The following is a 23,123-nucleotide window of genomic DNA, read 5'->3' as shown; positions in this document are numbered from 1 at the left end:
TACTGATGCACAACACATCTGTCCATGGCTACATCACATGGCAAAGGCACATCCCACCCTGCCAAGCCCTTAGGTAATTCAGTTTTTCATTTTTTTTCTTACAGAATTTAAAAGCTTGTGGTTCTGATTTGGTTCAGTGGACATAATTCCAATAAGCCTTACTTCCAAGCCTTACTGTCTGAAAACTCTCAAAGCAAGACCAGTTGTTTTGACAGAATCAGAAAGTAAGTAAATAAGCAATTCTGGTGACAGACTTGGGGTGGGGTCATCCCCACTGACAGAAGAAGAATAACTCTCCTCTAACCATTGCCTATCCATTTTTGTAAGCCAAATATATATGGGCTTACTAAGGAATAAGAACATTCCTTGAGAAATGCTATTTATAGCACCGTGTATTTTTAAATTTTGATTTTTTTTTTTTAAATTTTACATCTCTTTGGCAGCAGTTTACATTTTTAAATACACACAACTACATGCAGTGTGTGTGTGGTATGTGTACATGTGTTTGGGCAATAACTAGATTCAATTTACGCATGATTTTTTTTTAAGCTTTCTTATCAGACAGCATGTCACATTTAATTTTTATTCAGTTCATAGTTTCTCTTTTACTGCCTCGTAATATTCTGTAAATTCAATGGATATTTCTCTCTCCACCCTTTTCTTCCCTTTTGTTGTATGCTTTTTATATATAAATACACACATACATATACAGAGAGAGGAAGAAATTGCTCTGGAGAAATCTTGAAGCCCTTTTCCTTTCCTAAACAGCAACAAGGGATTCACATTTATAAATAGGGAGCCAGGAGCCAGCAGACAGAACGCTAACACACAACATCAGTGAAGCTACACAGATAAATTTTTCAGTTCTTTTATCTAGTAAACATCCTAATGATCAACATCAAAGGCTGAAGTAAGAAGCCGTTCTCTTTTGTGCCAGACTGAGAAAGAGTGGGCTCTTTTACATCTCATTTGGGAGATATGAGGAGCCTTTGAATGGATCATTGCTTTTTATGGGTAGTAATGAGGTGAGAAGTATTCTAGTGTGTGGCACAGGCCTTCATTAAAAGCGTGAAGCAGAATGGCTTATGGTTAAAAGGAGTAATTTGTTCTAACATACTTGCTAAATTGTGCTGTAACCATGCCAGGTCACTGGACTACATTTTCCATAGGATTTCCGAATGCATTTGTGTGTAATTATTCTGCCTATACAGAGTTGAGGGGTTTTTCCAATGGCTTGTGCTAACTAGCTGACAACACTCATTCCTTTACTGGAAACTTCTCTAAATGCTGTATTTTAAGAGGTGAGGAGGAGCCCAGATTCTTTTGCTCAAACCTATATTTCCTCAAAAAATTAAGAACCAACACAACCACGTAAAAAGTGTAACTGATCCTCAGGTCTTACTAACATGACAAAAGGCCAGGGAGCCATCCCCACCGTCTTCACCTTCAGTCTGACAGGATTTTATCAGAGGTCCATGCGAACTGAAGGCAACCTAGCTGCTGTACCATGCTGTCATTTGAGCAGCCTGCTTTCCCGAAGAGCTGCTCAGCCACTTCTCATCACAGCCAAGAGGAGCTGGTCGTCACTTTGGGAAGTCAGCCACTTGTACTGAGCTGCTGCTGAGAAACATGCCAGTAATTGTGCAGGAGCACAGATACAACAATGTGCAAACACTTTTCCAAGTTCTCGCTCCTGTCGTGCTTGAAAAGACAGGAAACTTCTACCTGGAGCTCAGATTTCTGCCCAGGTAATTTTTTCAGAGGACAGAAAAGTACAACCCCTGGGAACTACACTCCTCAGCTGTGGAGGTCTGTAATGCATTACATCGACAAAGGGCAATAGGAGTCATTTTTCCAGCAAAACACTGGCAGCATCCAGAGCTAACCTCTAGGCATTAAACCTGCTGAGGACCCAGATGGCAGCAGGATATGGAAGAGAATGGATGCTACAGCCTTCTCATGGCATTGCACCACTTCCCTGCCCTCTCCATCATCCCAGCACCGGCAGACAAACCAGCTTTAATCCTTGCCATGCCAAAAATGACCATTCTGAGCTTTGATGTAACACAGGAGTAACAGCTGACCAGAGGACTTTTCTACTAAGCTCCTTTAGATGGAAGTGCTAAGGTATTAAAATAAGAACCACAGAAATGATCTGGTTCCGTTTGTGTCTTTTATAACAAACAAGCAAACAAACAAACCTCTGGAAAAATTCAATATTTTGAATTTTCTTTTTTTTTATTCTGTCCCATTATAGGACAAATGTCAGTATATAGAATAATAAAAATCCTACAAAAGTATTTTCATTAACTCAACCAAGCTTTTGTTTTGAATGCACATTGAAAAGAAATTATGAGATTTCAACTTTTTGCTCTAAGTCAGACAGGGAAAGTGTTTGAAATCTCAAAACAATCTCCTTCCTAGCTTTGAACTAAGGAGAAGGGACAGGACTGAGCCTGTATGCGTGTGTGTATGTGTGTTTGGCAGCAATTAAAATATGAGAGCGGCGCTTAGAGCCATATGCTTCCTCAGAAACTGATAAAAGTTGCATGTGTATGTAACTGATGAAGAATTTGCCCCATAATGTTAAGACAGCTAAGTACAGTTGTTGCCTAAATCAGCTTATTATTTCTTTCTGTACAAGTCAAGAAATGCTAGTCCACTTTAATCTATTCATATGAATGAAAAAATAGAGTTTTGTGAAGAATACATGAAATCAAGTCCTATAACAATTTGTCTCCTGAGCATCATACACTGAGAAACCTGAGAAACAGATGAATTGTTTTCTCCACATATTTTCTAACCATATTGTGGAACAGGAGGTGACGATGTTTAATGTTCATCAGTAAGTGCTGGAGTCATTCCTCATAATCCTATTCACAACATTTTGTTTAAAAATGTTAGTGACAATGATTTAAACTGCTTATTTTAATGATGTGGAAAAAACTAGAATAAAGCAGAGAAGTACAGTCTGCTTTAGTTAAACAGCCACTTCCATGAAAGTAATGTATATATATGATTGTGTGTATGTATACATGCAAGTATAGTGTATATATAAATTATTTCATATGTGTATATATTATTATATAATGTATATACATTACGCTGTTTGAACAAACAACAAAATACAGCCTTAGATTTTCCTGTATGTTCTATTGTATTTCCTAGCTTTTTCAGGCACAGAGATTAAATGTCAAGAAAAAGATTGGGTAGTATGTCAATAGACATCTGGAGATTGTAAGAGTTCAGGCAGTGACTATATTTTCTCTTTGACTGCAAGTGAGGAAACTCATCTGGTTTCTTACAACAATGAGGTGAGCTCAGGTTGTTGTGAAGGTTTTTAAAGGATGCCTCAGACAAATGTCAGCTACTTGTTTATTGAGAAGGCCTGAATGTCCTGGCACTGAAAGACCTTTATGCCAGATCGATCATGAATGTGTATATCCACACATGCTAAAGTCAGGGAATCAATAGAGATTGCTAATTGTCTTGTGCTGTGACTCACATGCTTTAACATCTGTTTTGGCACTGATGGCTTCTCTATGTTTTTAAGTACTGTTTAAAATCAGATCTATGTTTTCTTGGACATCTTGGAATTTAGGTCTGCAAAGCCAGCATTGACCACCTTGCAAACACCACAGAATTTGTTGCAACTACAAATTAAATGCACTTAAAACCAAAACTGACTTGAATATAATGTTACTTGGCTGCCAGTGTTGACTGATCTTCCCTTTTATCCAGCCTCATCTCCAGACTGGCTTTGTCACCACTTGTTCGAAGGAGTTTATTCTGTGAAAAACTGCTGAATTGATAGCTGCTTAAAAGGAGGAGAAAATAAACATGAGCAAAATTAAATCACTTGAGACTATTTGGGAAACAGGAAGATTCAAAACTTCATTGATGCAACTACCAGAAAGTAGAATCCTAACCACAGTTTGAAGCCCTGGAATCAGGTTTACTCATAGAAGATATGAAGATCTGGAAAATGCTGGTCTCAATCCTGCCTGGATCTTCCAAGACAGTATTAAGATTTCTTTTTTGCTACACAGAAACAAAGGTTTTTAAGTTTCTAAAGGCTCACATATTCTGATAATAGGACTGTAGATGCTGCTATTAATGCCTTCTTTATTAGCAATTATTAAGAAAGCAGGATGAAAAACATTGTAAAAAGAGTAAGTCTTGCCCTGTGCCTCAGTTTCTCTTTACAGCATGTAAATCAGCAGATTTCTATGTCTGAGCTTCACAGAATTCAAATGGCTTAGTGATATTCAGACTCTTTATTAAGAGACAGAGTCTGAAAGGGATATGGTTGTGTGTATAGACAGTTGTTTTTTGCAATAATGTCACAAATAACTCCAAGTCTCTCTTGATTAATCTTGAGTCAAATTATTTTCAATCATTTGTTGAGATATTTCCCACTTCATGAAACCCAGCAGCAATGATTAAAAAACCCCCAAACTCATTATCAGAAGGGAAAAAGTTTTACAGTGAGACTTGTCTCTGTGCTGTTTTTAGGAATTGCTGTCAAGGTCCCATTATCCCTATTTATTCATGGTGCACCACACAGAAGAGGAACATATATGTGTGCTATGTTTTTCTCAGACAGTTCCATTACAAACAAAATTCTGCTGCTTTCCTCCTGTTACATACTCCTGCTCACAACCTGGAACCAACCTATCATTCAGGAAGAAGGCAGGGGTACATCTCATTCTGCTAATTTCATGCAGAACTGGACTTCTAAATTATGTTACTTTTTTTTTGCCCAGTAGAACTTCCTCTAGAAGACAATTGCATTTTTTTAAGGTGATGGATCACATACTACAGTTGAAAGTTTTATTTACCTTCTTCCCATGTCTCCTGTCTTCAGACACAAGAAAAATCTTCAGCTGGCAGGCCAGGCTTTATTCAGGCTGTCCAGGGCTCCTTTTTTGGTTTTGGACCCCAATGCTGTGACATGACTCCTTCATGCCTTGAGTAAACTTCCATGCGCTACCAGAATCTTTGATTTCCTCACCCACCTCTGGAAGGCCTGACTATGTGCTGAAAAGCTCAGTTTACCAGGAAAATTGTTTACAAATACAACCAATTTAGTAAGTTTTGGATGAGAAGTTGCATTTCTTTCCCTCATCCACCATGCAGGTGTGTGGGGCAGTTCACACCCAGGATAAGAGCCTTGCAGGTGTGGAGTTACATTCACTCCAGTCCCCTGTTGCTGTGTGATGTGCATTTATGAACCTTAATGACCTTCTGAGATGGTAGGGAGAAAGGATAAGGGAACCACAACCAGAATGAGCACTTCGGTGCTTTTAACCATAAAAAGGTTATCCCTATCCTAGTACTAAACTTTTCTTTTTGGAAATGATAAAATCTTGTCTGGCATAAATAAATTCCATTCATCCCTTATGGAAAAAATGAAAGTCTGTAAATCCTGTAAATAGGATGTTTCCCTAGTAAATTCAGGATTAAATCTAAGCCTGCTGCTGAGCACTCAGAGGTGCCAGAGGCTAGAGCTGGGCAGACAACTGACCTGACTACAGCAATTTTCCTCTTTTGCCTGCCTCAGGGTGAGATCTCAGCTCTTTGAATGGAAGCTGTGGGACAGGAAGTCTCCCTCAATTGTCTGTGATTAAAAATATATCTAAAGCAAACAAACCTTGGTGACTTTGCACATAGATAGTGCTGAAATTTCACCAGTGTGTTATTCCTCTCATTAGAATCCCCAAATGGTGGAGAAATGAGAAAAATAAGTCATAGCACTAAGTAAAAATGTGAAATGGAAACGTAGTTACAACAAAAGGAAATAATTCAAAAGAGATAATTTTCCAAAATGATTGTTCAGTTACCATGTACCAAAAAACAAAACAAAACAAAACAAAGTAGAAGTCAGTTAAAAGGGAAATTATTGTTGCTTTTTTTTTTTTGAGGTCTTTCATATCATTTTATACCAGCTCACTGATCTGACATAGAGCAGAACCATATAAACAGTTGCATTGGCACAGCTGACCAAGCAATAAATTGAAACTGGGGTTGAGAGAGTAAATAAATGAAACCAGGAAGAATACAAACATCTTTTACACATTTTGCTGTTGAATTAATTAATTGAGTCCAAATCTGTGCTTTACAGGGGCTTAACTTCCTGTTCTAGATTTGTGTGGATTTGAAAGCACCAATTCAACAGAACATTCCCTGGGAATGGCACTTGGACTGACTGTACCCTATAGCAGTGGGGGACAGTGGGGATACAGGGCAGAACACTGTGAAGAAAATCTATGAAGTGCCATACAGCTTTTTGACCTACTGAAACACACAGACTCTTGCTTAAATTGCCATTTCCCATAAAGGCAGCACAATGCTAATGTGTTTGCTACTATTTTTTCTTTTAAAATACCTAGAAAAAATGAATTTTTATAAAAATGACAGCTAGGCCTGACCCTCCATCTTTAAGCTCCTACTTGAGCCTTAGACATCCAGCACATATGGTACAATATGTTACAACCAGCTGCTAATTGGACTCCCTGCAAACATGACTATTAGGGTCAACTGAATCAAATAAAGAGCTCAAGCTTTAAATCCAAGGGATATATGCCCTTCTGCAGATTGCACACATCTCCCTTTGCTACTGGTGAGAATAAAATGGATTTATCCAGAAACAATAGGCTCCTAGCCAGCTTTGATACTATTTATAATATTTCTAGTAGTTATCCACTTCTAAGTGCATTTGGAGTTATATATTAGAAAGTGCAAAGTCCACTCAGATATTTCAAAACCAAATTATATGTACTTGGATTGTATATCATATCATGCATACTGAATTTATTCTTAAATTTCTGTCTCACTTCCTTTTAGTATGTATTGATAAAAACTGAGAGTAAAATTAGAAACTTAAATCCTAGCCCTTCTGTATTGTGAGAGCATATTTCAAGCAGTACTGTGTTGAGCTTGCTGATTCTATCATGCAGTGATAGAATACTACTTTTAGCAAGCTTAGTGGAGGCAAGAAAAAACGTAGGACAATCTTACAGCACTGTCTAATAACAAAAGTCGTCTAATGTATATGAAATCTAGACAGTGGCCAAAGAGTGTGTTTGTGTTTTAGCCTGTGAACATCCTGCCAACAGAGCGTGAACCTCGCTTATATCTCAAGCTCGACTATCAAAGTCAACAGAGAACCTCCCGTTGATCCCAAATATCTGTATTAATAAACTGTGTAAACAAAACTTTTGTGGGTACCTCACTGGGTCTGAAGTCTTATGGAACTGTTGCTGATTAAAGAGTCTCTTTACTTAACATTTGTCTTTCACATTTATTTTTCAAAGTATTTCCGTAACAGGCCAATGTGACTGAAGTTTCCTGACCTTCTGCCAATCACAATATAACCTTCAAAGGAAAGAGATAACCTCCCACTGAAGCAAGATACGAGAAATGTTCTTCAGAAGAAAGTTCAGTAAAATTCAAATAAGGAGTGCAAAACTGGAACTGGTTTAGAGAATTATAATACTGAGATTAATTTAACTCTTTAACTAGTTAGTCCCATAACAAAGGGGCTGATTTATATCAGAGTTCCACCTCCCCAGCCATGCTGTAGGGAGCAAAAGCAGGGTGAGATAAGCCCTTCTGTAGCAGACACTTTGAAAGGCAGCGAGAAGAGAGGATTTTTCAGCCAGGACTGCTTGAAGTTTGTCAAAAGGGAAGAGCTGAGATAAGCAGGACCTGAATCCTTGTTTGCATTATAACTGAGTGAGAAGTGAAGCTTTGGTCCCTTGAGGTATTCTGATAAAATTATATTTATTTCTATCCCAGATCATAAAGAAATTTGGAACATTGTGTTTTGTGGTTTGTTGGGGCTTTTTTGTCTTTTTTTTGAACAAACAATTCCTAACAAACATGATTATAAAAGTGTGGATTGTTTTGACTCCGTTTGCTTATCAGGCTACATTGCCTCTTGAGTGGTAATCCTTATGCCTTGTGCCTAAATTTTTCTTATGTCCAGGTTTTCTGGTGGGATGACTTTTCTTTTCAAACCCTGCTGTACCATATCTAGATCAAAGAGTTAAGAGAATATTAGAAAGTGTATCAAGGAGTGGTACTCCCGTGAGAGTATGACAATGACGTAACCTCCAGAGAAAGATGATAACCTCCCTTGATTCAAGCAACCAAATCAGTATTCTTTGGAAGGAAATTCAATTAGCAGGCAATCAAAATATTTTTTTTATTCTTTACACAATTTTCACTGGAATGCTGATTGTTTCTCCTCCCTAGACAAATAGCAAACTGATGCTGTTTAAATGATGAGAGACTCAGCTAGCTTCTAGGGCTATAGTCAATAGTGTTACCAAAACATCATTAGGGGCTTTGTCTATTTTCAGCATTCTTTTTTACCTCCTTGTTTCTTTGCTTGTTTTTGTGAATGGCATTTACAAAACTCCATAGAAACTTGACTTTTTGGACTGAAAGTTGAAATTCTGTTTTTGTTTAATTCTGAAGGGAAGGGAAACAACTCAGAATCAGACTGTGGATGGTCCTTGCACAAAACACAGTGACTTATTTCTGGTTCTCAGTATTCTCCAGGAGCATATGTGTTCATTTAGAATATGAGTCTGCAAATATGGCCTCACTATCTTCTTTGAGTAGAGGAAGATTAATTAGTCATCCCTGTTAAATGCCACAATAACCCATCATTGTTTCAAGCAGCATCAGCCTTGATTTACAGATGTGAAACCAAAGAAGAAACTGCTGCCTTTCTTGCCTAATATTTGGTCTAAGTGTCTAAACATAATGCCGTGTTCCTTTTCACAAATCAAAGACACTTTATTTATATGGGTCCAGTGCTTGCTGAAGTCTGGAGGAGGAGGAATGGAGAGAGACTGTACAATAAATGATACTTCAGAGGTTAGCTGATTATGATCATACAATAATTATCATCTGAATAGTTACTTTTTTCACTGGTAGTCAGATTTTATTTTGCACATTCCTCAATGATTGAATTCACCTAAGTTTACTGACTTTGCAGTAAGAAGTTCTTCTTACTCTCTAACAGAAGATGACAACACAGATTTAAATGAAGCAACAAATACAAAGTTTTGACAAACGTTTAAAACTAATCGTTGTCCTTGAATTTTCTTTCCTTGCCCAGCTTTCAAGAAGGCCACTTAATATTCTATTTTGATAAATGCAAGGGTATATGCAAGGAGAAAAGAGGAAGAAATTCCATCTTGTATCTTTAAAGCTCTGGAATGGTGTAAATTATTACAGTGGTTTCACATTTTCATGGGATCAAGGCAACAACAGTAAGCTCATAAAACAGATACCACTAATTATGCAGAGGAGAAGTCATAAAGTCACTGATGGAAGTATGTTTTATATTCATGAACACATCATTAAAATTTTAAGACACACTATCAAATTCTACATTTTGATACTACACCCAACAGCATTAAACCCTCCCAACAAGAAAATCAGATTGTTTAATGATTGTGTTTGTCACACAGGTTTCATATGTCTGCTGTTGAAGCAGATGTAGTCTTTTCTGTTGCTGGACAGCTTCTATCATTGGACAATCAAAAATAATTTTTTTTTAATGCAGTTTGTGGAAAAACTAGATACAACAAAAAGGAAACAAAATCACCGAAAAAGTTAGGAATGTTTAACTGCATAAATATTTAAATTTAGACAATCACATAAAATCTTTTTATAGTGTTGTCAATTTACTTTTACTTCTCTTGTATTTTGTTTTAGTGAAAAAGATGTTTTAAAGTAATAGGATAGTGATCAGGGAGGCGGCAACCCAGCACACAAATGTTAGGTATTTCAAAGGAATTTTTAAAGTAAACATGCCATTAATGCGGCCATTTAAGTCAAGGGCAAAATATAATAGGAAATATTTCAGGATTGCCTGCTAGGCTGAAACTCTTGGACAATTAAGGAGTGTCCTGTATGACTTTCATTAGTGTCATGAAGAGACTGAGGCCACTGTGAAAATACACATATGAACAAGGCCCCAGATTCCCTGATATTGAAAGAGGTGCAACAGACAGCAAATGGATGTATCCTTGTCAAGATACTGATGGCATGAGTGACACTTTCAAAGATGGTCCTTGTGATCTACAAGAAAGGATCCTTGTTTTGGACTAAGAGATGCAAATGGCTGTGCAGTTGCACATCCACACGTGATGCCCCTGTCCTTCTCCTGGGGTGGACACTTTGTCTCACTCCTCTGTTCCCCTTCACAGTGAACTGTGTTGCTTCTTACATCTGGGACCTCTAGAAATAACTACCTCTCTAGAAAGGCTGGGCACAGTCAAGGAAATTAAGAGTCAGTCTTATCTGCCAGCATTAGTAACTAAAAACTCAAATATTTAATGCTTCATTTAAAGGACATTTTTCTTTTACATCAAACAATAGATTAAACTAGACCCTAAACTGGTCTAGCTCTAGTTAACTACCACATGATATTCAAATGCCAGCTAATACCGTAGTTAAACATTTACCTGACAGAAATTCAAGAGAGAGCTTCAGTTATTAACATAAATGTCTTGAAGTGAGTTCTGATAGGACTCAGGGAAGACTTCTGTCTAAAAAACATCAATGGCTAAATGTGGTCTAATATTAGGTCTCTTCTAAACCTTTCTTCCTCCAGAGCCAATATTTGGCCTACACTATCTGCCAGCATCTTTTTCATGAGAAGCACACATCTAAAAGCTCTCACAGCTCTCAAAATTTAGGAGTAAATATTTTAAAATTAAAACCGTATGCTAAGCAGCCCAGATTTGCTGGTGCAGATGTTATTTTTGGCTCATTTTTTTTAACTGGTTCGTAACCAATATACTTCAGCCTAGTTTTCCAGATTTATTAGTAGTATTCTGAATACCACAGATATAGTGAAAGAAGTTAATAGAATAATATCTCAAGATATTTTAGGTGGTTTTCTCCTTAGCAGCAAAGTCATTGCTAAAATTCTGTTAATAAGATCTTTAATATTTAATATGTTAATAATTCTGTTAATAAGTATCCTTGGGACACTATAAATAGTAAAAATAGTAAAAGATACTATAAATAGTAAAAGGGAGAAAAAGAGAATATGGAGATAAAAATCACTTAAAGAATGGGACAAGGACCATCCTGCATGAAATTCTACACTCCACCTTTCTCAGGAGACTCAAACAATCCTCTGGCACTTAATTTGTGAATGCTCCATGTGACTTCTGCAAGTCAGAGTACAGTCATATAAGCTTTTGGGTTTTCTGTAGATGGTGGTTCCACATTCATTCTAATTGTTTAGGATTCATAACTATTTCTATTGGTGCTATTTACATGCATGCCTTATATCCTCAGTGTCATTCTTCCCTGAAAGAAACTGAAGTCTTTGGTGAAGGTCACAGTTTTCCATACTCTACTAATTCTTAATTCATTTGCTAGTAGTTGGTTGTCTGGCTATGAGGGACCCTGTTGTCAGCCTTATTATGTTGGCCAATGATTTACTAAAAAGTGGATCGTGTATTTTTTTCCATAAGTAGATCTAATTAGTCTTATTCCTTCAAATGTTGGTTATTGGGATCTTCAAACCGTGCTGTTTAGAAAAGTGAGCTTCTCTTTCAGTTGTGCATGGAAAGACACTATCATATTTTTTTGGATCACAAAAATTAGATCAACTCAGTTTATCATCAGAGGGGACAGTGCAGTAACAGAAGGCTTAAAGCACAGAGCTGCTGCTGCTGCTCATGCCATTTACAGTTCAGGCATTTTTCTTAGAGACCAAAGTTGCCAGTTCTTAGTTCAAGAATGAACAAATCTTCTTTTTAAGCTGTTTTTAAATAAGGTAAATGGTTTTTTACTTTCTATGATTGTTCTTACTGTTGTGAGGATCTACTCTGTAAATAAGTATTTTTAATTTGCATACCCTGCAGGCTTAATATGGGACCAATTTTTAGCCCAAAATTTGCTTAGAGAATTGAAATGCTAAACAATTGTGACACCTTAAAAAAGAACTTTTTAAAGAAAGCTAAGAAATGTGAAATTTGAGAATTAGAAGCTCCTTAGCCACAGATGAAAACAAAATAATAGACTAAAATAAATGAATTACATGTAAGAGTTATAATGGGATTCTGAACGTAGGTTTATAAAAATGTCTGGACACGAAGGTCTATTCCACTAAACATCTAAGAATTGTGTATAGTACTCTGACAGGTAGTCCCACAACTGCTAGAGAACTGATCAAGGCAGTAAACGGTAAAAGCAGTTTTTGCAGAATCAGGTCCTTTGGCAGAACTGCACAAAGTTTGCAGGTTTCCCATTTTTATGTCTTGAAACATTTTTGTTTGAGGTCTTTCTGTTAAGTTTTGCCAGTTAGACCTACATAAGACACTTTATTATGTTTGATGGTGAAACAATAACTTCACAGATTTTCTAAATGTCTTTAATTACTAGAAAGCTGTAAAGTAGAAAAGCTAAGTTGTTAGGGGGTTCTTACATATTTTTAAATTATTTATTCCAAAATTGTGGCTGTTTTGCAGAGTGTCACATTTTTTTGAAAAGAAACAAACCTCAAACCTGCAGGTCATTCATTTTTATTGCCCTCTGGAACAAAAGAGAAACATGCAAGCAATGGAAAATGTCAAAACCAACATTCTCACTGAATTGTTAAAAAAGTACTGATATTTTGGTGAGAAAAGATTCAGGGAAAAAAACCCATTTTGACTGGCATGTTTACAGACTGTCATTCCATAACCAGAAGGATATGTATTTAAACCAGATAATTCCCATTATTAAACCTAATAATAGCACCTTGCTAGCAACACTGGCTAATCAGTCAACAACTAAATCTAGGCCAAATTTATCAGACAACTTTTTAAAGTTTAATTTAACTTTTTAATTTTTAAATCAAACTTCATTAAATAAATTTTATATTGTACACAGCACAAAACCAAACTCAATAATTGGGATTAATTACCACCTTCATCAGTTTTAACAAGGTCAAGGATTAAGCAGGCTTGGAGAATGAGCTGACCTTTCATTGCAATTCTGCTTCCACTGAAATTTTTAGCTGTCAAATTCACAATTGTAGGTTCGCCAGAAGATTGTCACAAAACAGATTTTGATGTGGTATCATCCATGTCTCACTCTACCCAGCCATGAAATAGTCAGAGATTAACAAAATATCTGCTTTGAAAGGCGATGTGAAAATAATATAAAAGAGCAAGTTTTTCCATGTTTTGATGTTTTTTGCGACAGATTAGGAACTAAAGGCAAAAAATCAATCACATTAAAAAGAAAAAAGATAAAAGAAGCTTAAACTTTATGTCTCTAGATTTTATAGAAAAGTTTTAAATAGAATATGAATAGCTGAAACTTTCATAGAAATTTTTTTTCTATGGATTATCATTTCAACTTTTCATGAAAATGTGCCTAAACAAAATATTTTCAGCCAAAGACTTGTCTGGTTTTGGTTATTTGGGAGGGAGGAGGTTGAGGAAGAATTAAGATTTTACAATATGGGTCTAGAAGTGCTTTTCTGCACTTGGTTATGTATATTTAAGACATATCTCCCTCCTGGCATGATTTGCAACACAATAATGGAGCAATGTTGAGAAATCCATGCTATTGCTTTCAACTTAAATTCCCAGAATTGTCAATCTGGCAGCTGTCACAGTAAAACATTTACATAATTTTTAAATTACAGACAATTATACAAAACTCTCCATCAAAGGATTGGTTTCCTTCTCCACCCTCCCCCTGAAGTCAATAGCAAAATGTCCTTTCTAGGCAGTGGGAAAAAAGTGCCTTGGTTATACTTACAGAAGAGCACTGTATGCTTGAAATCATATTTTTGCTTTCACCTAGTACCATGATATTTGAGAAAGTATGTTAGTAATGGGGATGCTATAAATAGTAGCTATGAAGTCTTTGATGGTAAGCACAGTTCATGCAGAGCATATATGATGACTATTTATGGAATGCTAAGAAATAAACGAGCGATGATGGTTTTCTGGTTTTGTAAAACTGTAGACTTTCATGACTTGAGATGACAAGAGTTTTTTTTCAAGTTAATTATTAATCCTTTTTTTCAATTTTTTTTTTTTTTAATGAGAAAAAAATCAGCATTTTTCTAAACGATTGCAAATTGTAATTGTCAGCCAAGGAAACGGTTTCTCTCTTGTCTCTTTTTTTCTCGCCGTCATCCCTTCAGCTATATGAGAATTATATTTTTTACAGCTGCTAGAGTGAAACAACACAGGATTGCTCTTATCTGCCCCTGGTGTTGTGAATTTTTTAGCCAAATCACAGACAGATGGATAGATGAATACGAAGCAAGTATGAATGTCCTACCAGTGGTTTCATTTCAGATGGCAAGGTAAGCCTGTGTGTGTATGTGTATATAATGTACAATGTTTCTGTGTAGGCCCACGTACTCACACCAGTGTTGTGACTGGTGTTTGGCCAGCAATGTGAAACAAAGAAGTGAGAGAGAGAGAGAGAGAGAACCTTAGTGTTTTATGTATAAATTTTACCATTATTCACAAACGAGTTTATCTATAAAAAGCAAAATCCAAATTTTCTTTCTTTTGCTGAAGCAGCTGTTCATATGGAAAAAAAAAAAAGAAAGAAAGAAAGAAAAGTCAAGGAAAACAGAGAAACCCAGCAACTTTTCTTTGATTTTACTGCAGGATACATGCTCGGCTGCTCTTCTTGTGATGCCCACAGTGCTGTGGAGCAGTGGACCTTGCCCCTTTTTGTAGTTAACTGGTGAAAAAGACTGCATCTGCTTATTCTCAGACATTAATACAGCTAAAGGAATAAGACATCAGAGGCCTGCAAATGAGAAGGTCTTTTTAAATTTACAAAGCATTTGCTCCTGAATCCACCTCAGCCAGTTTGGGGAAAGCACTTTTGGCACCAAGTCACCCTTCAGGGAAAGACTGATAATGATCACTAGAGACATACTATGGGCTCCTGCCTCACTCACTTCAAAGGCCTTCTCTCTTAATCAACATTAAATCATCATTTTGCCTTGGATATAGGGACAGCTGTACACAATCTATTTGTTTTAAAACAGATTAGGAATGGGTTCTCTGCCAGAGTATAAGCTACATGATAAATGTACTTTAAAGCCATAACTAGGAAAAAAACATTGCTCCCTTCGTTAGTTAGATTCCAGTACTAGCTGAGAACTCACATTGCCCCCAGGCTGGACCCTCCTTTGGTTGTTTGGCTGTCCCCAAGAGTGCTCAGGCAATATGACAATTTTGAAAAAATCAAGCATATGTTGAGCTTAGCTGTGTGCTCTGGTGAATTTTCCATGAAAAGCAATAGTCACAGGAAGTAGTATAAGATGGTCTAGGTCTGCTTTCTTCTTCTTTTTTTTTAATCTCAGAGTTAAAAACCTTATTTCATCTACTGACAGTCTCACAAGGTGACAACAAAGGCCTTTTATTACCCAATTAAAAGTTGATGGCCAGATAGTTGTTAAATAATTAAGTAAAGGCCCTAAATTACAGGGGGGAAAAAATCCCTTCTCTTGATCCATGCTGGAGATATTTTAGTATGGTTAAGCATCTCTCTATAAGCTGTTTTTCATGCACAATACAAATACACTGGAATGTTCAAAATTTAAAAGAAAAGTATAGCAACTAGCCATATTTCCAAAATAGCACATTATGTACTGAAAAGCAGTGGCTCCCAAAAAAGATTTGGGAGTCAAAATGTGTACACAAAAGAAGATCATTCTGAGAACAACCTTGTGATGAAATAAGATACTAAATTTTTTGTATGTGCAGAGACAATATTGATCATGGAAGAGTGAAATGAGTCCTTATTTCCACTTTAAAAAAAAAAAAAGTTTTGAAAATTAAAATATAAAGAAAATACAAAGAATATGTCTCACAATGAGAAACTTATAATGTTCGATCTGTATTATGTAAAAGAAAAACCCAACAAAAATATTGGCAGGCAAAGTGATTGTATGACACTAGCTCCTTCAGAGGGGTAAAACCAGTGTTTTTAATGCTTCACATATTGGAGAAATGCAAAATTAATTTAAGAAAGTTTAAGCAAAAGTGAGACAAACTCAAATTAAAAATTAGGCCAGCTTCTAAGAGGGGCCAGTAGAAAAATCTATGAAATGAACTGGTACCTTCTGTACTTATTTATTTTCTTGCTGTCCTTAAGCCAAAAGTAGATAACTTTTTGGGGGGCTATATCCTAATTAAAAGCATCAGCTGCTTTAGTTCAAATTACACTCCACTCAGAAGGAGCTGAGTGAAATGCAGTGCCTTCCAAAATAAGAGTGATTTAACTAGACAGGATGATCTATTAAATCTTGAGCTCTAGCTTTTCTTACATGTTCTTGGTTCAAGTACAGGTGGCACTGCATGGCATTTTCAAGCATCTGCCTTAACTGAGCATGAATCACAGGCCTGTGCATGTGAATTTCTGTCCCAGTGGATGTCACCAGCCACACAAAGAGAACACATGCAAGGAATTTGGACTGTTGTGTCTACTCAGAATGACAATAATCTCTACCTATTTGTTTAGACACTTTTCTCAAGGCAAGAAAATAAATTATGAAAAAAAACAAAAGTTCAGAATTTTTTGTATTTTTATGATAAATCACAATTTTGCCTTAAGCGTTGTTCTCTCTTTAAATACTCAAGACACAGAATGAATGTCTGTTCTGATTGTTATTTCTGTCTTTTCATATATATATATATATATATATATATATATATATATATATATATGTAAATGTTCTATTTATGATAAAGGTAATTGAAAATGAGGAAGTTTGCCAGAAAACTGTAACCCTGTGTAGCAAGGCAGATATTACCACTGACTTCAGTTTTCACACTGTGTTTATCACATGGTGAATAGGGAGTAAATGAGAAATGCACCCTAGCTTCTTTATGTAGGTGCTGTCATAAAGAATATTAGATTTCCAATAAGCTACAGCCAGGCATGGGAATAAAGGGAGAAGGAAAGACAACTAGATTAAATTTTAGCTAGCAAGCAGTAGAGGGAATCAGTTAAGCAAAGGGAGATGGGGATATAAATTCAGTAAAAACTGGGTAAATTTTTGACAAAAAAAAAGATTAAAGGGGGAAAAATCCTATTAACACAGAGCTGAAGAAAACACACCATGTGTAGAAAAACTGCCTCCTATCTAGAAAAGGGCTTCACTCAGTAGAGCAGAGCAAGAGTGTTATACTGAATAAAGAGTGCCCCGTTCCTGTCCTGACAGAGAACCTATTTTTCAGTGGATGAGAATGGACCAGATCATCAAGCTAGTGAGCAGGATGCAAGGAAGAAAAAACCATATAAAATGAATCTCATGCATTTGAAAAACAACAGAATGCAAATCAAGGCAACATAAATTATAGAGAGGGAGTGAAAGCTACTCCAGGAGTTTTATCGCCCTGCCCCCACAGGATACAAGCTATTTCCTTTGAGTTTGCAATAGTAATTTCAAAATGCTACTCCTGGCACCGTCTGAGCCACATGTATTTTCAGCACTTGGCAAGAAGACATTTAGAAGATAGAGGTTGTTCCTTTACTTGGGAAAGGGAATTGAACTTGCACTGTGACAGTAAATAATGCATTTCTCCACCGAGGTCACCACTGCGCAGACAACAGCAAATTTGGCATTTCCTAATTTTTTGCTCCTTGACTTTACTACCTAAATAACTTTTTCTTTTCACTGAGTAATTGTCCACATGGAGTCCATTTTTATTGTGCGCGTGCTCATGGCTAGCTCAGGCACAGGGAGCACGTACAGTCCAAGAATGGACTACATGTGCATAACACATTTCAAAGAAGTACAGTCCTGAGAGGTAAATAACTCCTTACTAGTGGCAATATTGACTAAATTAAGAGGGGAATTTCTGACCATTGCCAAGGCTAATTACTAATCTCTCATAATGTATTCTGGATAGACACGGTTCTGATTTCTCAACGAATGTTCACAACTGAGTAAGTCTACAAACTAATTTGAGACAATTAGTAATTTGACAGGACTGAAGAATTATGTCCCTTTGTAAAGCACATCAGACTGACTAAATATTCCAAAATTAATTTTCAGCAATGTCCACCAGTATGTTATGGTTCTCGGATAATTATATCGTATGTTATATAAAAATGCTAAATGGTGTTCATAATTAACAGTAATGAGAAGGGAAAAAACTATGGCTTTCATTTATGAAAGCAGTTATAGGACCTAGGAATAGACGTTCTGGATTAGATCTCAGCCCCCGCCTGTAACAATGACCAGTAGCAGATGTTACAGGAATAAAAGAAAGACATGGCAACCCCTCCTTTTCTGTGCAATCAGATACTGTAAGTCTATACCACCAGGCTTTCCTGTGAAAGGGCACATATGCAAGAAGGTAGCAACTGGCCCATATTTACCTGTTTGTTTACAGAATTCTGTTTTCCAGAATTCTCTTTTATGCTGTGAAAGATTGCTGCCTCTTGCCAGAAGACAAAAGGAGATTTTTATATATCACTGATATTTGCTGAGCAAATAATATCACCCTCTTCAGAGAAGCTATGGCTTCTCTGAAAAAAACCCAAAGTATAAATCTGAATTTATTTTAATTATATCTAATGGAACTGCTGAGACTGCTGTGTTCAATGTTGGGTATAAAACTCACAGACCCACCTAGATAGCTGATCCTTATCAAACAGGCAAACTGCAACTTTGATATTTAGTTTTATCTAGTATTAAAGGTAAAACTCAATTTGAGAAGGATAAACCACTTCAATTTTGTGTGTTTTTGATCACTGAGTAATTTAATTTCTTTCTTGTGGGAAGAGACACTTGTGTTAGCTACAGCTGGACATACGAAATATGATTTTAGTAGTTTATGTATTTCCGGTCTTGCTTTGTCAGTATCTATAATTTTGAAAAATTGGTAAACTTAAAAGAATTCAGACTGATAGTTTCACTTTCAAGTAGTGACCAATGGACGTCAACATGCAGTATCACATAGGGTGGAAACTCAAATATATATCTGACAGATACAAATAAGAAAAAGGGAGGAATCTAAATCACGGCTAAACTGTATCTGGTTTGGATCTTGTTGCTCTTTTTAAGATCTGATTAAGAGACTCTTAGCAGGCAGGTTTGCTTATAGGAAGCTATTCTGCAAATTATAATGGGGAGGTCGGAGCCCCAAACTGTCATAAAATTGCTTGAATTAATTGCTGTATCTGGGCACCAACTTAGATACAATGTCAGGACCTGTGTGGAAGCAAAGTCAATTGATGTTCCTGTCTTTCAGCTTATGTACCTCCCTAGATGAGAAAGGGTTAAGCATGAGTTAGGGATGCATGTGAAAATATATGGGTGAAGTAGGGAAAAAAAATTCTCTTCTAGCTTGAGCCACTCCATCTGTTCCCTTAATTCAGTGGCAGACCTTGATCAGACCCTGGGATCCACTAGTCCCGCACTTCATACAGCCTCTCTCTGTAAATTAAGTTGTTGGCCTGAGTTACTGAGGGTTTAGGAAGGTGAGTGATGACCTTGGTTTGAGTATGTTTGTATAGAAACATGTCACTGTAGGGTGATGTCTTTCCTCCAGGGACATAGGGCCCAATACTAACCATTTGTTAAGAAAATACCAAAGCTAAACATATCCAGTGTATGAAAGGATCCAACACCCTTGCCAAGTGTAACTTACACTCATCTTTGAAACATCAATGTACACAGTATTTTAGGGGTTATTTTTAGCACTTGTCTTTTAAACTGCTTCCCATCTGATGTTAACATCTTGCAACTTTCAAAATAATATGAGTTATTTTTATTATTAAAATGGGAAATGTCTTTAATATAGTATATTATGACAATATGTTTAATATATATTTTTAAAAGGAGATATAAAATAGCATTTATCCTCAAGAATCAGGGCACATAATTCCAGAGAAGTACCAAAATGCTTTCATGTTCCGTGTTTCTTTATTTAGCTTAGATTAAAAGTAAGACTTTAATGACAATATAGATCTCCTTTATTCCCACTTCCCTGCAGTGTTTTCCCAGTGGTGATCTACGTTCCTAAGTCTGATGCATGCATGTTGTTGTTGCTTGGAGAATCAGCTGTGATTATTCAATTGTCTGAGAAAGTTCTGTTAAATCACGTAAGTTCTCTTACAGCATTTATTTTGAAATAATAAGGTAAAAAGTTCAGTCAGATCAGTAATTTCCTTTAGCTTGTGAAGTTCACCAGAAAACATGAAGAGAGTAATTCAGATTAGAACCACAGTTTTCAAGCCAGGTAGTCTTAAGCCCAAATTCCTAAAAGTGGTTTTAGACTTGAACTTTAGGTATCTGAGCCTGAAAATATTGGCCTTGTTTAATATTCCTATTGAGGATTGATTAATGTATAGTCAGGATGTTTTTCCCTACAGCCAGCCTATAAACGTTACCTTTCTAAAGTTCAGCCCATACTTACTTGGTTTATCTTTAAACAATTTATCTTCCTTCCCTACACTTTTTAAATATTTCAGACTATTTCAGTTTGTGAAACTGTTGTGAAACTGATGATCTGGGGCTAAAGCTTCTCCCGGGTATGAGGGGTAGCTGGAGCAGGGGACAGCCTTTGTTTAAACAGAAAAGGATGAAATTTTAGCCCCGTCAGAGTCAGTGGAAGCTTTGCTGCTGGCTTCCACATGGCCTGGATTTTACCCAGGTATCCACCTTTGGTCTCAAGTGATGTAAATCAAGCATGACTGCGCCAAAGACTGTGAGGATGCAAAATGCAAGACTTGTATTTGAAGGGAAATCAGGGCAAAACCAGTCAGAACTATGAAAAGCTGGTCAAAGGGAAGTATCTGTATTAGAGGGTGTGCTTTAACATTTTCTCTGAAGGTATGTTTCAGGAAATACAGTCTACCATCATGTGAAACCATTCCTTATGGGTATATCATCAAAAGTAAACTATAAGAATGCTGTATATGTGGGATTTTAGCTCTTCCAAAATAGCTAAAGAAGTTACCTAAAACTGATAATGAACTATTTCTAAATGTCTCCTTTCCTCCACAGGTAAACAACCTTCTTGTCAAATCTGAACTTCTATAAATTACCAAGCCTTGCTCACTCCAGTGTAAACAGAAAACCAACAACCTATTTTAGTTGTTCTTCTACTGCAACTGGGCCATTTAATTTCTTCTATTTAAAGAACTGTAGTAGATAGGAATGACAGTGTAAAGAATGCACTCAATCTCTTTAGCTGAAAATAATCTTTATTTACAATAGGTTTTGGATAATTTTTTTGGGAAGCTGTCATTCCATTACTTTTCACATAAATCAAAGCAGAAGAGAAATGTGTTTGAGAAGAAGTGGGAACTAAAGGTCATATCATTCAAGAAAAGTCATATGCTTTATTTGGGCCAGCCATGAAGAACAGAATGAAAGATTGAACAGATATCTGGAGAAATGTTCTGAATGTTTTCTGGGTGAGAAATAAATTAATAAATTAATAAACTTTTAAATAAACAGAACAAAATGTTAAGTGCATTTTGTTTTATCCTGAGCACAAAGAAGAAAATAACAAACCCTTTTAAGAGCAGCCAGGATATTATTCCAAGAATAACTTCAAGAGATGCAAAAGCGTGGTTGGAGGGGATTAAGCAAAATGCTCTGCAGGAGCTGGGTGAAAACCACCTGTAGCCCCCCTCCTTCCAGAACACATCTCCATTTTATGACAACTCTCAGGCTCTAATGTAAAGAAACCAAAACCTTTAAAACCCTCTTAACAGCAAAGAGGTTTCTAAATTTACATTTTTCTGTCAGAAAGAGAAGGGCACACCAGGGGGTCCTCTGAAATCCCTCGTGCTGTCAGCCAAACTCCAGAGATGTGTGCTGGAGCTGGCTACCAGCTTGATCTTAGTTTTAATTAGATGGTTGCAGCAGTGGAGAAGGTGGGCTCTGCTCCAAGGAGGGTTTGCTTCCAAGCAGAGAAGCAGGTGGGTGAGGTGGTCATCTCTGAAACCGCCTTAGCTTGTGGCAGCAAAACCTATAGACTGGGGATCTTGCCCTACTGAGCTGGTCAGAGCTCAGCTTTCAGTATCCTTCTCTATCCTATCTCCCGTGAGCTATTTCACTTTAGCAAAAGGCTTTGTTAGCTTTGCTTCTTCAGCAAGAAGATGTATACAGAAATCTCCCACAAATTAGAAAGCTCCTCGCCATTTGGACTAGCAGAAAATGCCCAAACCTGGCTAAAAATTGAAATCATCAGATGTTGGAAGATGGGCTGGATCTGCAAACAGTTTTCCTAAGACAAAACCTCCTGTTTACAAGGGATTCTTCAAGCACCCATTCACCATCCCTACCTGCAGAAGGAAGGTATTTCCTCACCTGAGATCACTCCGATTGTCACAGAGAGGGAACGTCTTTGCACCGTGGTTGGAGAACAGCTGCTCCTTCCGCTTCTCTGTCTCTTGCTCTGTTTCCTGCCATTGCATTTTCCTGCCAGGTCTGTGGAAGAATGAATTCCTACTGGGACAGTGATTAAATATAAAACAATGAAGAACTACTTGAATTTATTTCCCCCTAGCCCAATTTCTCCAGGAACACTGGTAGAGAACGAAGTGAATGCAGCAAAGGAGATAATAGGCTCTACATTTTGAAGCATTTTGAAAAGAGATGCTAGTATAAAAGGTCAGCACTTCTTTGCTCCTCTTTTTTCTCTTTTTTGAGCTGAGTGAATTGGGTATAATTATAAGACATTTTAAATATTTTAGTATTTTTAACAATATGTTAGCCGATCTCAGTTTTTTCCTTTCCTTAGGGTCAGTTACTTTGTGCTAACAGACAGAGGAGAGAATCACAGGCTGAACAAAGGCTGTTTATAGGTGACACTTTAAGTGAATTTACAAGCCTGTTTGAAGACTTCAGTGAGTTCTTGTCTACAAGAGCTCCTTGTGTGGCTTGTCATCCACTTGTCAGATGTGTATTTTTAACCTGATTGATGCAAATCTGAGAAAATATTGGTTTAAAGAGGTTTTGATACTCTTTGTCTCGATAACCTATCAGTAAAGCAACATTTCTAGCATTTAATTTATTATTATATTCATCACTTGTACGGCAACTTTAACAAATGATTTTTTGCCTTGCTTAGAACCAGGATCCCTAGATGCTG

General features: G+C 36.7%; 1 long non-coding RNA gene across 1 annotated transcript in view; it reads left to right on the top strand.

Moving 5' to 3' along the window:
• LOC106628649 (uncharacterized) overlaps positions 1-7,164 on the top strand; it is a 70,498-nt gene extending 63,334 nt beyond the window's left edge. The window contains exons 3-4 of the long non-coding RNA XR_015772851.1: positions 105-224; positions 3,742-7,164. This is a non-coding gene — a long non-coding RNA (uncharacterized LOC106628649). The remainder of the gene's footprint in view (positions 1-104; positions 225-3,741) is intronic.
• Positions 7,165-23,123: the final 15,959 nt, after the last annotated feature.

Source organism: Pseudopodoces humilis, chromosome 6 (assembly GCF_049639895.1).
Source record: "Pseudopodoces humilis isolate 2021_Gansu_Grassland_sample_001 chromosome 6, ASM4963989v1, whole genome shotgun sequence".
Taxonomy (NCBI): Eukaryota; Metazoa; Chordata; class Aves; order Passeriformes; family Paridae; genus Pseudopodoces; species Pseudopodoces humilis.
This window is presented reverse-complemented; position numbering and strand designations above follow the sequence as displayed.